The following is a 15479-nucleotide window of genomic DNA, read 5'->3' as shown; positions in this document are numbered from 1 at the left end:
AGGATTGATGTGTGGAATAAGATTTCGTATTTTTTAAAGCTTTTTTTGTTTTGTTCCACTGCAAACTAAAGAAATACATATGTGGATGCCAAAATATATTTTTTATTTCAACAATTTTCTGGAAGAAATGGTGCATTATTTGAAAAAACTGCAAGGGTGGCAATATTTTTGGCCACGACTGTATGTGCGTGTATATGTATCAAGGGTTAGTCGTATCTTTGAAAAACTTCTTATGCCTTTAATGCTCCAAATTTTAATGACTCAACTCTTAATTATTCATTCGAAAAATGATGAGGATTGATTGTGGCTGAAACTTCCAGAGAACAAAAATCAAGAGAATGTACTTTGTGATTCCATAAAATAATAATTACAATTGGTGCTTTATGAATATGTATGGCTGACATTCAAACATCACCTGATATTGATCACTACAGCACCTACAGAAAATCTACACCTACTTTCAAAATTTTCACCTTTTGTTGCCTTATGCTTATAGCCTAGAATTAAAATACTGTTACGTTTGTGGGGGTAGAAGATTAAATACCTTAGGAAAGTCAGAATCGTATGAATTAGCATGCTCCGAGTGTCGCAAAGAAGAAGAAAAAGCCATCTCGATGTATCTAAGTAGGGTCGAATCTCCGGTTGAGTGTTTACGTGTCTCCACGTGGAGGAGTGCAGTTGTGCTATCAAGGTAGGGTCTGGTCTGTAAGGTTAAATTCCCCTGTACATGCTTGCCTCCCTGTGATTTTTCCCTAATCTATATAATATTCTCCATAGGTGATTCTGACTGTGAGTCTGTCCATGGGTGTGGCCTCTTCCGTTGAGGGAGTAGCTCCACCCATTCTGGAGGGGACTTCAAAATCAAATCACCACCATTTTCTTTCCTCGCATAGCTTTGAGGCCCCTTTTGTTAGGCCCGTGGTGTCTTGCTCTCAGTCACAGTTTTATTTCAACTCTAATTCGATATCTCATTTCATTTTTCACAGTCGCTAACATGGTTTTAGACTCGGTTGAAAAAAATGGGAAGGAAATTCAATTAAAGTTACCGTTTATAGAACAAAATGCATTTTCGAAGGCCTGTAACATAAAGTCCATTGACACTCTCTCACGGCTTTATCTCGACTCTAATTCACCATCTGATTTCATTTTTCACAGTCGCTAACATGGTTTTAGACTCGGTTGCAAAAAACGGGAAAGAAATTCAATTCAAGTTACCGTTTATAGAACGAAATGAATTTTCGAAGGCCTGTAACATAAAGTCTATTGTGACTCTCTCACGACTTTATCTCGACTCTAATTCACCATCGGATTTCATTTTTCACAGTCACTAACATGGTTTTAAACTCGGTTGCAAAAAACGGGAAGGAGATTTGTTGAAAGTTAACGCACAGGCAGGAAATAGCCGAGATCGGCACGGTTTATCATATACAGCCCAAATACCACAGACAAGAGATTTTCTATGAAAGTTAACGTTTAAAGAACAAAATGCATTTTAAATGAGAAGGCCTGTATAATGTAAACTAACTATTGAATACAATATTTATTAATAACGTTTGGTTTTAATGTATTTTTACTTTGTAAAGCGAAAAGTTTTTGATACATTCCAATTTTAAAATGAAGTCACCTGTGACTGATGTGCATTTTTAGACTGAATCAACACGTCTTCGATCATATATTACTTTTTGAAGAAACAAAGGTACATTTTGATTACAACTCAAGCAAAGGGAACCAGGCAATGCCGGTTTCGTTTGGAGTGATTATACACCGCCCAAAGAAGATGTGTTTCATTGCTATAGGAAATAAAATCGTGAAATCATTAATAATTTCTTTTTGGGTTTTCGCAAGAGTTTTCAAGGCTGAACCAATCGTGTTCACATCCAGGATTGACATTGACATGCAATTCACAGATGTGAAATAAATAAATAAAAACTGACGGGAAATAATCTGGTCCGGTAATTACGATTATAATCGCTGTGGAAGTGGCCGCTGCCATTCGGCATGATCCCATGCTGTCACGTGTTGTGGACGTTGTTTTGTCAGGTTCTTGGTGCGACTTGCTCTTGACGTCAGAACATGCTACACATGTGTCGCGTGTATCCGGCCTGTCTTTAGCTCAAGGTTACGTAATGTGGGGCATGTGGGTGGTCATTTCCCCATGTGTGTGTGACCCACTCCCCCATGTGTGTGTGTGACCCACTCCCCCCGTGTGTGTGACCCACTCCCCCATGTGTGTGTGACCTACTCCACCGTGTTTGTGACCCACTCCACCTTGTGTGTGAGACCCACTCCCCTGTGTGTGTGTGTGACACTCCCCCGTGTGTGTGTGACCCACTCCCCCATGTGTGTGTGACCCACTCCCCCGTGTGTGTGTGACCCATTCCACTGTGTGTGTGTGACCCATTCCCCCATGTGTGTGTGACCCACTCCCCTATGTGTGTGTGTGAACCACTCCCCCATGTGTGTGTGACCCACTCTTCCATGCGTGTGTGACCCACTCTCCCATGCTACACATGTGTACACACAACACAACCATGTAAATCTGAACACATGTGTGTGACCCACTCCCCCGTGCGTGTGTGACCCACTCCCCCGTGTGTGTGTGACCCACTCCCCCATGTGTGTGTGACCCACTCCCCCATGTGTGTGTGACCCACTCCCCCGTGTGTGTGACCCACTCCCCGTGTGTGTGTGACCAACTCCCCCGTGTGTGTGACCCACTCCCCCGTATATGTGACCCACTCCCCTGTGTGTGTGATCCACTCCCCCTTGTGTGTGTGTGACCCACTCCCCCATGTGTGTGTGACCCACTCCCCCGTGTGTGTGTGTGAGACTCGTGTGGAGGGTCCCTCACCTCAGCCTATTACTATTAGTTTTTACCTCAACATTTTAATTGTCTCTTGCATTAATTTTCATTAAATCCTTTATTTTTGCATTTCCTTTTTGAATTGTGGATTTTGCTTGTCCCGTATTTGTGTTTGTGGGTTCGGATTAACCCAGCGTTGGCCGTCCAATCAGATAAGGCCTTTCCCGTGCACGCCAAAGACAATCCCGCCAAGGTTTGAAATACGCCTCGGAGTTAAAGCTCGTTTCGGTCATCTGTCACCCAGGGGTCTTAACCCCAGTGACGTGACAACTGGTGTTAGGAGTGGGATTCAAACTCTCTGAAAAAAAAAAACGGGTGTCAGGTAGTGAGATTCGAACCTTGTAAGGGACTCGGTGTCTGGGGTGCGAGTGCGACACCCACTGAGTGCAGATTGCGCTCAGCTTTCGGAATTTAAATTTGAATGATCACCTCTCTCCATCGAGGGGAGGATCGATTGTAGTATTGGGGTGTCCAAATTTTAAGTCGATTGGTATGCGAAAACGCAACATCGCGTTTTCGAAATTTTTTAAAAGTTTTTTTTTCTGAAGTAAATTTAGCATGCTCGGAGAAGCTTCTCGTCATGTAATGGCAGACGTGTACGAAATGGTGGAGCATCTAGAAGGTTGTTTAAACCAAAACATACAGATATGATCGACCACCTATAAGGAAAATATATTTTAAAATGATGACATCATTAGTCATGTGGTATGTCAGCCATTTTGCCTGGAATCCCATCATCGCTGCTTGCAGTTCTAGTTATTATTATTATTACGAGCATAACATACCTGTCGCTTCATTTATGGAAATACTGATCTTTGCTGCGATGGCTAATCAATAGGGCAAGAACAAAAAATGATTCCTGGAAGATCTTGCCCTCCATGCAGGGATAACGAGCATCATACATTGGCATTTGCAGTTTCGCCAAATGTGCCCAGACACAAACCTCAGTAGTGTAATAATGTTGCTTCTGGGACACCTCCGTTTAACATGGGAAATCCCTATCTAATGTCATTTACCCCCTTGTCTTTTTCAAAAATCATAAACACCTCTATTTCTCCCACCCTCATCTTTATGAACCTTTTGTCTGTAGTACCTATCCTTAATGTTGTTCATTAGACCACTCAAACACTACAAATATTTGTTTTCTCTTATAGACCTATCATCCTTCTTCTACATATCATCTGGCAGATTAATCTTTGACCCATTCACTTCCATATTAATTCTTTCCCTCCCTCATTGCCCCTAAACACCTATATTTCTCTCACCCTGTTCTTTACGAACCTTCTAACCTTTTGACATGTTATCCTTATTCATTAGACCACTTAAACACCTGTGATCCTTCTGACCTCATGGACCTTTTAACCTTTTACTCTTAATATCATCTGGTGAATATAACCCACTCAAACAACGACCCTACAAATATTTGTTTATGCGTGGGAAATAATTTAATTCTCCTACAACTCTCTTCACCATCTAATATATTAACAAAAAATATGTTTGAGTTTGGTTCTTTATTAAGATATTTTAACTGAGCTAAGATAAAATGGTAAACCTCCCTCAATGTTCTTGCTTGAGCGCCTCCAGTGCCACATACCATTTTTAAATTAAAGTATATATTTTCCTGACAACCATCAAAGTTTTCCGTCCACTCAAAAATATTTCCATCTTTTTTACCCAATTCACCGGTATTTAAATTAATTCTCTTATTTGTTTTGTGAACTTTTTTACCAGTTGCCTTTTCAATTATACCTATTTGATATTTTTCACATTCATTATGTTTTCCATTTATATACCAAGGTTGATTACACCTCCACTCTTTAGTCTGGTTGATACTTGGTTCTATCATTTATATAATAGTAAAAAAGGCGGCGGTAGCCCGTTAAAATCCCCAACCCCCCCCCCTTTTTAACTTATCACTTATATATATCTTATCACTTATATATATCTTATCACTTATGTATATCTTATCACTTATATATATCTTATCACTTATATATATATCTTATCACTTATATACTTATATAACCATAAGGGAGACTATCAATTCCATTTTCTAAAATAAACCTCTTATCATCAAAAGCCCCCAATGCTTTCTTATTTATCTCTTCTGAATATAATTGATGTTTATAACTTCTTATTCCATTAATCTTTCTAAACTCTTCTTTCTTTGTTGTTAAACAGTTATAATAATCCTTAAAGTTTATTGTTTCTTTAATAACATTTTTCTTTACACCTTTTAACTTCTTATCAGTCTTTTCAACGTTATTCACAATGTATTTATAAGCATAAGCCTTTGACCTCAATCCCACAAATTCACTCATAACATTTCCTCCTAATTCATCCTTGAACTTTCCAATCACCTTTTTATTTTTAGAAGAGAACAACTCACTCTCTGGACTGTAATTACTCGTGTCATAGATATTAATGTCTCTTTTCATGTCTGAATAAACATCGTTGGTATTAATTTTCAAAATAAAACTATCTGTATCCATATAAAGTAGATTAACATCATTTTGATATTTCTTCCTCAAGTTATTATAAAAGTAATCATACATTAATGACTTTGATAAATCAAGAATTGTTGTTCCAATATAAATAGGTTTGTTCATTTCAATACTCTCTTTAATCAAATGGATCGCACAAAAGTTCTCAGTAAAGACCTCAGCTCGAGTAAAACTCGGTCTATTAATTAATTTTGATGCTTGTTCCCAAGATGTTGATAGTCTGATATTTTGTCTTTTCCTCACATTCTCCATAGTCTTACCAAAGACCGCATTATTCATCAATTTATAAAAGTCTTTCTCAAAATCTGTTTTTGACTCTGTTCTTCTTTGTGTATTAAAATCAATGTACCCCTTTAACCAATGACTTTGATTGAACTTTAGAACCCTATGGATCTTCTCTACTCTTAGACCTTTTGATAAATATTGTCGCAAATTTCTTTGGTGTAGAACATAATTTTTCTTGTTATATAATGTAGTAAGTAATTTTTCTGTTGATTCACCTATATCAAACGATCGTTGATAATCACTCAACCATTCTTTCTTTGGACTTGCTTTCTCACAAGCAAATGGGAGATCTTTGTGTAGGTTATGGAGTTCCTCTGGATATTTTAAATCAATTTCAAAATAATAACCAACTTTTTCTTCATCCAATTCTTTTTGTGTAGAGATACATACATCTTGTAAAACGTTTTTGTAGTCTTTTTCCTTTACCCATCTAAGTTTTCCATAAGGAAGAGCCTGAGACATTGCCCAGCCATACAGGTTGTTCGCGTCATAGTACATCAAGTAAGAACTCTCTTTCGTTGGATCATAATTTGGAAGATATTTGTTATTTGCTTTTGCGTATCTACTCGAGCAGACTTGTGAAATTCCACCTCTTTTTGCCTTTTCAATCATCAAAAGCATATCAACATCGGTTATCAAATCCAAATCTTGTTTTGTCATTTTCAACATCGCACTCCAGGCCAATCCAGGTGCTGTGTAGTAGTGAGCAGGATCCAATCCATATGCAGTGCGACAAACAGATCTAAAGGCTTCAAATACATCGGCCAATAAAAGCACATCAGTTTTGAGATACAAATCGTGATACTCGCCAAGATTCTTGATGTTATATTTTTCCCAAACATTTTGTGCGTGTACATAATCTTTATCAGATATATGACTATTATTTAATTTGTTATAGAAATTTTCTTTTGAAGGAAGTTGTGTTTCATTGAATCTCTCAAATGAGTCCATATAGTCATAGGGGTAAATTCCCTTTTGTGTTAGAAAATCTTTATCTAAAAAATACTCTGAAAGACATGGAAACTCTTTTAGATTTTGAACCAAGTTAACCAATGGACTTGCCATGAATTTAAATGTATCAAGAAATCTGATATGAGTAATAGGAGATGTGTGAATTGTTTTTGTGAATGAAATGTATTTCTGATCCGTGTTTGGAATTGCTGAGATACTTCCAGAAGTCTTTGAGAGTTCCTTGATAAATAGATGTGTATCATAATGAGCGTTGTTATGAAGAAAGACAGGAATGAAAGAGGGGAGTTGATAATTAATATTACAACTTTGATGAGCCGGACCTCTATATTTACCAGTGAGATGACAATGGTCTCTAACCTTTAGACCTTTACCAATTTTCTCCTCACAAATATGACAGACATTGTTTTTTATAAATTCCCTTTTTTCTTTACTTGTTAAGGACATTGGTTTATTGGTTTCTCTCATTATCTTGGTTAATCGAACACAGTCTTTTTCTAGTCGTTTCACAAACTCCTCTGGGGTATTTGAGCCTCTATACATCTCTAACTTGTTATATTTATCACCAACGGATGATTTGATATAATAACAAAAACCACAAGGAGTATGTTTTTGATATTTATTTGTGTATGATTCTTTTGGATCTTGAGAAGCAGTATCAATTTTTTCTAAAATACTTTCAAAATCAGCATATATAACAAATGGATGTTTGATCTTTTTATTTTCATCTTTGAATGTGATCTTTGAGCCTTCTTTAGGCATATTGATTACCGTTGATTTATGTTCGCCACAATAATTTGAATGTTTATCTAATCTTTCTTGTGAATTGAAGAAGTTAAGACAACGCAAACAAATATATATTTTATTTGTTCTCTTACAGACTTGTGGTTTTATTAATTTAGCAATATCTTTGATGTATGTATAATGTGAATTTTCGTCTGAATTAAAATATAGAAGATTAATATGAGTTTGTTTACAATTGTCAGAAAGCTTTAAAACCTGAATGTTGTTTGTTTCTGTTAGACCATAAACATTAACTGATAAATTATTCATCTTTTCAAATTTAGGAATATCATTTAAAGTCATCGGAAACTTTAGATCTTTCGTATTTAATGTATTCTCATATTTTTTATAATGAGATACTCTTTCATCATGAAAATGTGGAGGATGTAAGTGTGCTAAAATAGACCAGAGAAAAGAGAAAACATTTATTGTCTTTATTTTTGATATTGATAACTGCCTTTCTATTTTTGATAACACTGGTAAATCAATGTAAGAAGAAGCTTTTAGAGGATCTGATTTAAGAATATGAATGTCCCTATGTAAATAATTTTTCCTATATTGAATCCACTTCCTACGATTGAATTATCCACATCTGCCTCTTGTTTAATAGTTCATCATAGACTCCTGATGTTTTAAAATCTTGTATGAAGATATAAAGTGTGGCTCAGTTCTCATGTATGGTGCATCTATAACTCCTTCATCCTTTGTCATTTCTAATTTTACTCCCATATAAAATTTAAAGTGGTTTCATTTCCTTTAGTGTTTTTTTCAATCAACGTTTGAACAGCAGGTTTAACTATTTCTACAGCATCAACTATAGACTCTGGTTCAGGAGGTTTGAAGTTAAAGACTCTTATTTTAATATGTCCTTTGAATGCTCCATCAGAGTTTTTAGTTGTGATAAAATTTGATAAATGTAGATTTGTTTTAAGATGTATTTTGAAGCCTTTCTTGAGGATATTTTTTATACATGTAGAACAGTGTTTTGTTTCAGGTGGAAGAGGGGAAAGTTTGGTTTAAAATGTTGTATGTAAGTTTTGCGGTGAGAATATGTTGTTTATAATATTTTACTTCCTTCTCGCAAGTATCACAATAAACCATATTTATAGCGTGAGAAAAACGTGGTGTTTTATATATATCACTGTGCTTAAAATAAAACACTTTTGAGCTTTACAAGCTCCGTTTTATATATATCGCTGTGCTAAAACTAAAACACTTTTTCACTCAGAATCATCTAAGTCATAACTATCACATGAATACTCAGAATCATACTCAGAGTCATCAATAAAGCTACTCTCATAACTATCATTTGAGCACAAACTATTAGTATCATAACTATCATCTGTGTTCAATGAAATACTATCATCACCATCGTCCGAGTTCAATGAAATACTATCATCACTATCGTCCGAGTTCAATTGAAATAGTAAAATCTTCACTGCTGTAATGACTCATATTTAATTAGCAGAAAAAACCTTTCCATCTATACCAATATACTTTCTTTCATTAACGGATTCAATCTCTACATTTTTAATATCAAAAGTTATCTTTAAATAATCTCTAACTATCATAGAACGAAATGACATTTCACCAGAAATATTAACATCATTCATTTTACTTAGATCTAACACCCTTGGATTATTAAAGAAAATACAAATGTCTCCTCTAGAATTATTAATGGTCATATCATTCTTTTCAAAGTATCGTGGTCAATCACTTTTCAAGCTTTGAATGAAATTGCCAGGAGTAGAGGAGAAACTTTTGTTAGATTTACTTTAATGGATGTCTTTCCAGTATAGTTAGAGCTCTCCTTTAAATGAAATAGAGGGGCTCATGTTATTTTCCATAACTGGTTTTACCCAAAAATTTCCATATTTATCTTTGTTCAATTTAACATCTTTGACATATTTTCTATATCTTCCACAGAAGTAGAGATTGATTGAAATTTGTCTTTTGTGCTTTGAAACATTGTATTTATTAATGAATAAACTTGCGTAGTTTAAGTAAAAATTTACCACATAAATATGATAAGTTCTGAAGGATATTTAGAATTTCCAGACTCTCCATATGATAAATTAGAGAATTGTCGGCTTGTGATAGAGTGGGGCTTAATGATGAGGATTCATATAAACAATGTTTTATTCTGTGATTATATTCTAATTAATGATAATAAGAAATATAAAAAAACATATAACTCTTTTAAATTAGAACCAAAATGAATTACTTTACAAGATTAATAAGAGAGATGAATGTTAAGCATTATGGTGATAATACACCATTTCTTACAAGGAAAGAGACTCTTTGTATTGAGGAAATGTATAAGGGTTTAATGATATTTATTATTCAAAATAATTTTAATGGAAATGTTAATACAAGGATAACATACATAAAAAAATAATGAATTATTTTGAAATTAAACCAGAACTCAGGATAAAAAATAGAGTTTCTAAAATAGCTCAAAAAAAGTTGGATGACTTGTTTTTCCAAATATATAAATGAATGATTTTTTCCCGTTTGGGAAATAAGATAAAATTTAATAACCATAAAAACATTCCAAATTCATTGAGATGTCCTAATAGTTGGTTCAAGCGGATGTGGGAAAACCTGTTTACTTTTAAAGATGCTCCTTGGTCCTAATTTTTAGATTATGATAATTTAATAATTTTTACAAAGTCAAGTTTTCAACCCGAGTATCAACTACTCTCACAGGGTTTTAATGCAGGTCTTAAAAAGGAAGACATTATCGGTTTAATTTAAACTTCAAAACAAACTGAATGATTATAATATTGAAGATATAATACAATTATTTTGTGATACACAGAAATCAAAATCGAAACCCATAACTTGTATTCTCAGTGATAATACGGATGATATACCTTCACCTCAAGATTTAGATAAATCAAAAAAGAACCTCGTCATCTTTGATGATTGTGTTAATGAGAGAAACCAAACAGTAATGGATAGCTACTATACAAGAGGGAGACATTCTTCTTGTAATTGTATATATCTTAGTCAATCATATTTTCAACTCCCTCGACGCTCAATAAGAAACAATGCCATACTTTTATTTTATTTAAGTTAAATTCAATAGATGAAAATAATTTTTGGAGAGATAATTGCTCTACGTTATGTAGTAAAAAAGAATTTGAAAATTATATGAAACACACGATTGGAAGATATAAATATTGTTGTGAAACAAGATGAGATACTAAATGATATTTTTCAATAAATAAATACAGAAAATGAATACTGAAGAAAGAGAAAGAAAGTTAAGGAACATCAACAATTAGTTTCAAAAGTTGTTAAACAACAGGAAGAGATAAAGAAGAAACGGAGACAGAAACTAACTGGTGAAGAAGCCTTTGAAAGAAAACAAGAGAAATTCTTTAAACCACTTTTGAAACTCAACACTCACCTACAAGTACCCACGTAGAATTTACTCCGAAAAAACTTCAAATGCTCAAAGATTTAGTCAGATAACAAAACAAGAACTTGGTGAATTAGAATATGATGACGAGGGATTATTTCGGAAACTTGAGGAGGTAAATCACCCCCTAATTATGTTGTGGAAGCTCTTCAAAACAATGAATATTCGGCGGGTTCAAAAACCAGAGCAGGTCTCATTCCAACAGAAGAACCAGCAGTGTTTCATTCTTGTGGAAGAAAAGGTATTGATATTTAATGATGAATTGATGTTCTTGAGTTCTACTCAACCAAATGTTAAATTAACTCCAAGATTAATGTTTCTTCTAACAAACCCCGGATTCAGCGGTTCAAATATTTTGAGGAACCACTTGATATGGAAAGAGAGGAAGATAGGGTATATATTGAGTTGCTAAATGCACTTGATTATGGAGTTTCTGTTGCTGGTAAAAGTAAGAAGAATGAGAAGGAGAAACATATTATTGATGCTTTAAGTAAGCTTGGTTCGGGTGTTAGTTTTCTTCCAAATGACCCATCACAATTAGTTAATAGGCTATTATTGTTGTTAGGTAGTAAGAAGGCTGGAAACAACAATTGTTTTAATGAATCCTCAGCCATTTTAGATCAGTTGATGAACATGAAAATAATTAATAAATGTCAATACAAAGATATTTTATTAGATATTAAATAAGATGAGAAGCACAATTCTTAGTTTTAATTTCACAACGAGCGATTACACAGCTTCATTCCCTTACCCACTACAACTTGACCCCCTTACCTCATATGAGGCATCTTTGTTGTCAATGGAAACTTACAATACCCTTTTTAATATCACAGAGAAAAACAACAAGTTTAGTTATAATCCAGGAAGTGGATATAAAACTATAACCGTTTCACCTGGAGCTTACGAGATTTCTCAAATATCTTCAGAAGTCTCTCGCCTTATGAAAGAAAAAGGTGATGAACCAAAAAATATTGTAATAGATATTCAAAAACACACTTCAAAATCAACTATTAAACTTAAAAATAATTATAAAGTTGATTTCACGATTGAAAATTCGTTTAGAGAGCTATTGGGTTTCTCTTCAAAAAAGATTGAAAATAACGGGACGTTTTACAGTGATAATGTTATCCAAATATCCTCCGGTATAAATTCAGTATTAATTCATTGTGATTTGATTGATGGTGCTTATAACGATGGAATAAGAACAAATACAATATTTTCATTCAGTGCATACTCAACCCCGATTGGTTATAAATTTAATATGGAACCAAAAAATCTTGTCTATTTACCTGTGTCAGGAAAAACCATATACAGAGTAAATTTTAGGATAACCGACCAAGATAATCGTATGATATCCTTTAATGATGAAATTATATCCATCAGAATTCACCTACGTGAAGTTTTTCAATAAATAAATAATGGTTATTGTGAGAAAACACGAGTTGGGAAAATATAAAATAATTACAGGGGAGGGCATGTTCCTTTCACCAGACTATACAAGGTATGTGGGTAGAGGATACTATAAACCTAAGAGACAACGAGGTGTAGGTCATCAATTTCGAAATAAAGGAGATGGGATAATTGATACTCTAATGGGTATTGGTTCAACCATCCTTAAACATAAAGACCTAATTGGTTCAACTGCTTCTGCCGTGGGCTCCGTTGCGGGTGCTATAAAGAGTATAAAAGATGCTCAAAAGGAGTCTCATAAATTACAAGCAATCAAAGAAATAAAAAAAGGTAAAACTCAACTATCTTCACAAGAACGACAAAAAATCATTAAAATACTTGGGTCAGGGTTTCAACAATTTTAATGCTATATAAATACAAGTATGGAAGCGATTGATAGTATCTATGATTTGGATGATACGATTATCATTTCAAACTCCACTAAAAAGGAAGACTATTTTAAGGTAAATGCTATAACAGGAACAGACTGGAATTCAAACGGAACAAAAAGTTTTGAAATAAATAATCAACAAACTTACTTGAATATAGCTGATAGTTTCTTGCTGTGTAAATTTAAATTCACTAAGGCTGCGAATAATACTAATGCTACACTCGTAAATGATTTCTTCTGGAAAATGTTTGACAGTGTCCGCCTGTATATTGGAACACAAGAGGTTGAAGCGGTTGATTATGTCTCTGCTACATCTGAAATGATGAAATTTACACTATATTCGTTTAGTGATAGAATGGGTAAGGGAGCTGTTGAGGGTTTTATTCCTGATATGTCAACGGGTACAAACGCAGACCCTGGTTATAGTCAAAGGAAGTCAATGTATAATGATGACGCAAAAGCTGAGAATAGTTTTACCGTAGCAGTACCTCTGAAAGGTATATTTGGATTTTGTGATTATGATAAAGTTTTGTATGGGCTTAAAATTAGATTTCAACTACAAAGGAATGATAATGTAAATAGATTGCTTTTTGGGGATGAAAATGCTTTTGGAGAAAATAATAAATTTGTTATTAATGATTTGTGTTGGTATATCAGTGAATATACTCCTAATCTTAAAACGGAAGAGATGTTAAATAGAAGACTTAACTCAAAGAAACCGCTAAATGTATCATACCTTAAAAGAAGATGTCAACACGTTAAACTGGAACACACTACCTACACTTGGAATTTAGGTGTTCTTCAAGGAAAGCCACGATACCTCTGGCTCATTTTTAAAAAACCAGATGGAGAGGACGGTACTAATAAGAATAATGCCCTGAGTGATAATGCAAAGGTGAAACAACTTCGGGTTTCTCTTGATGGCACATTTTATCCGCGAGATAGATTGGAAATTGATTGGGAAAAAAATGATTATGCGGAAGCCTACAAGTCCTACCAAAAGGTGTGTGAAAGTAATGGTAATAATGATCCTATTTTGGATATGGTTGCGTTTCAAAAACTTTATACAATCTACGCAATTGACCTGAGTTCTCAAAAGGAAACTATAAAGTCTAATCGAGTGGATACTTCTCTATACATTGAAAGAGGGGAGAGTGAAGAGGTTAATGCATATTGTTTGCTTTTGGAGGAAACAGAATTACAGATTAATACAGATAATGGTGTTATGATTAATATCACATAGGTTTTTTCTCATAAATAAATGGTTGGGGTATATGTTAATCAAATCAATCTTAATAAATTAACATCTTGTATTCAAAATCAAAAGCCTTGTATTATTAATGTTAATACAATTCAAAGAAAAGGAGCTGTAAGAATTGATGTTTTACTCACACACACACAAGTAAAAACACTAAATGATGTTGGATCACTTAAAATTAAAATGACGAAACCTATGTTAAAGAAATATTCAATAGATGAGTCAAGAGGAGGATTTCTCCCGTTTCTAATTCCTTTATTTGCTGGTTTAAGTGCGGCGGGAGCATTGACTGGTGGTATTTCAGCAGCGGTAAAAACTGCTAACGAAAGGAAGGCACAACTAAAAGCTCAAAAAGAATTGGAAAGACATAACAAGGAGTTGGAGAAACAAATTAGTGGAAGTGGTGTAATTGTAGATTTTGCTCAAAAACTTGAAAGTCTACCTGATAAAGCTAGATTGTTGGTTGGAGATATGCTTTCCTCTATCGCTCAAGCGGGTGTTAAACTAACTAAACGGGGTAATGGATTGTATCTTTCTCATAAATAAATGGATAAATGGTTTAAACAATTTGGAAAGAATACAACGTCAAATATAGAACTAGCTAAGTATTGTAAAACACTAAAAATTGATAATGTGGTTATTTGTATGAGAGATGAATTAACACATATAAATAAGAATACAAAGAATATTATTATGAATTTAGACACACAGAATGGTTCTCATTGGGTTTGTATTCATAATAGTCAGGATAAATATTATTTTGATAGTTATGGTATGCCACCACCTGTTGAAGTAATACAATTCTTACAGAATGGTGTTTATCAAACATTCCAAGTTCAAGAAATTAATTCTAAATGTTGTGGCCAATTATGTTTATATGTATTATTTCAACTCAACAATAATGAAAATTTTTATGATATCATTTTTTATCTAATATAAATGACCTATGTTGGAAAAGATGGTTCTATCTTTGGAAAATCCTCTCAGGATATTGATTTATCAAATTATTATACAAAGGCACAGGCTGAACGACAAAAATATAGTGTAAGTAAAAATATTAATATGAAGAATACTTATAAATTAATCAATTATCCAAACCCTACAGATGCGAATGACTTGATTAGATTCAGTGATTTATCACAATATATATCTTTAAAGAAAACAGCACGTTTTGTGAAACAAGTAAAATTTACAACCACAACACCTGGTTATACTGACCATACACCTTTCCTCATTGAATTTAACTACCTGCTTACAATTAAATTTTATAAAGAAGGACATTTAGTTAATATGCGAATTAATAAATGGGGGTATGATATGCCTGATTTAGGGTATAATTGGTCTTTTTCAATAAACATAGAAGACCTACATGATTTAAATCAGTCTCGTAAAGAAGAATATTATCCACTTGGTGAAGATAAGGATTTATGTGGAAGTACAATTAGTAAACAACAAATACGTGATTTTAAGAAAATAAAAATATATGATAGTATAGCGATGGTTCGCATGACAAAGAAGGAAGGTAATGAGATAAGGATAGAAAGCCGAGG

At 33.9% G+C, this 15479-nt stretch overlaps 1 protein-coding gene across 1 annotated transcript in view; it reads right to left on the bottom strand.

Moving 5' to 3' along the window:
• LOC137432661 (NIPA-like protein 3) overlaps nucleotides 1–15479 on the bottom strand; it is a 142136-nt gene that overhangs the window by 90545 nt on the left and 36112 nt on the right. The gene's annotated exons all lie outside the window — the stretch shown is intronic.

Source organism: Myxine glutinosa, chromosome 8 (genome assembly GCF_964187855.1).
Source record: "Myxine glutinosa chromosome 8, kmMyxGlut1.1, whole genome shotgun sequence".
Classification (NCBI taxonomy): Eukaryota; Metazoa; Chordata; class Myxini; order Myxiniformes; family Myxinidae; genus Myxine; species Myxine glutinosa.
The sequence above is the reverse complement of the archived record's forward strand: the minus strand, read 5'-3'. Positions and strand labels throughout refer to the sequence as shown.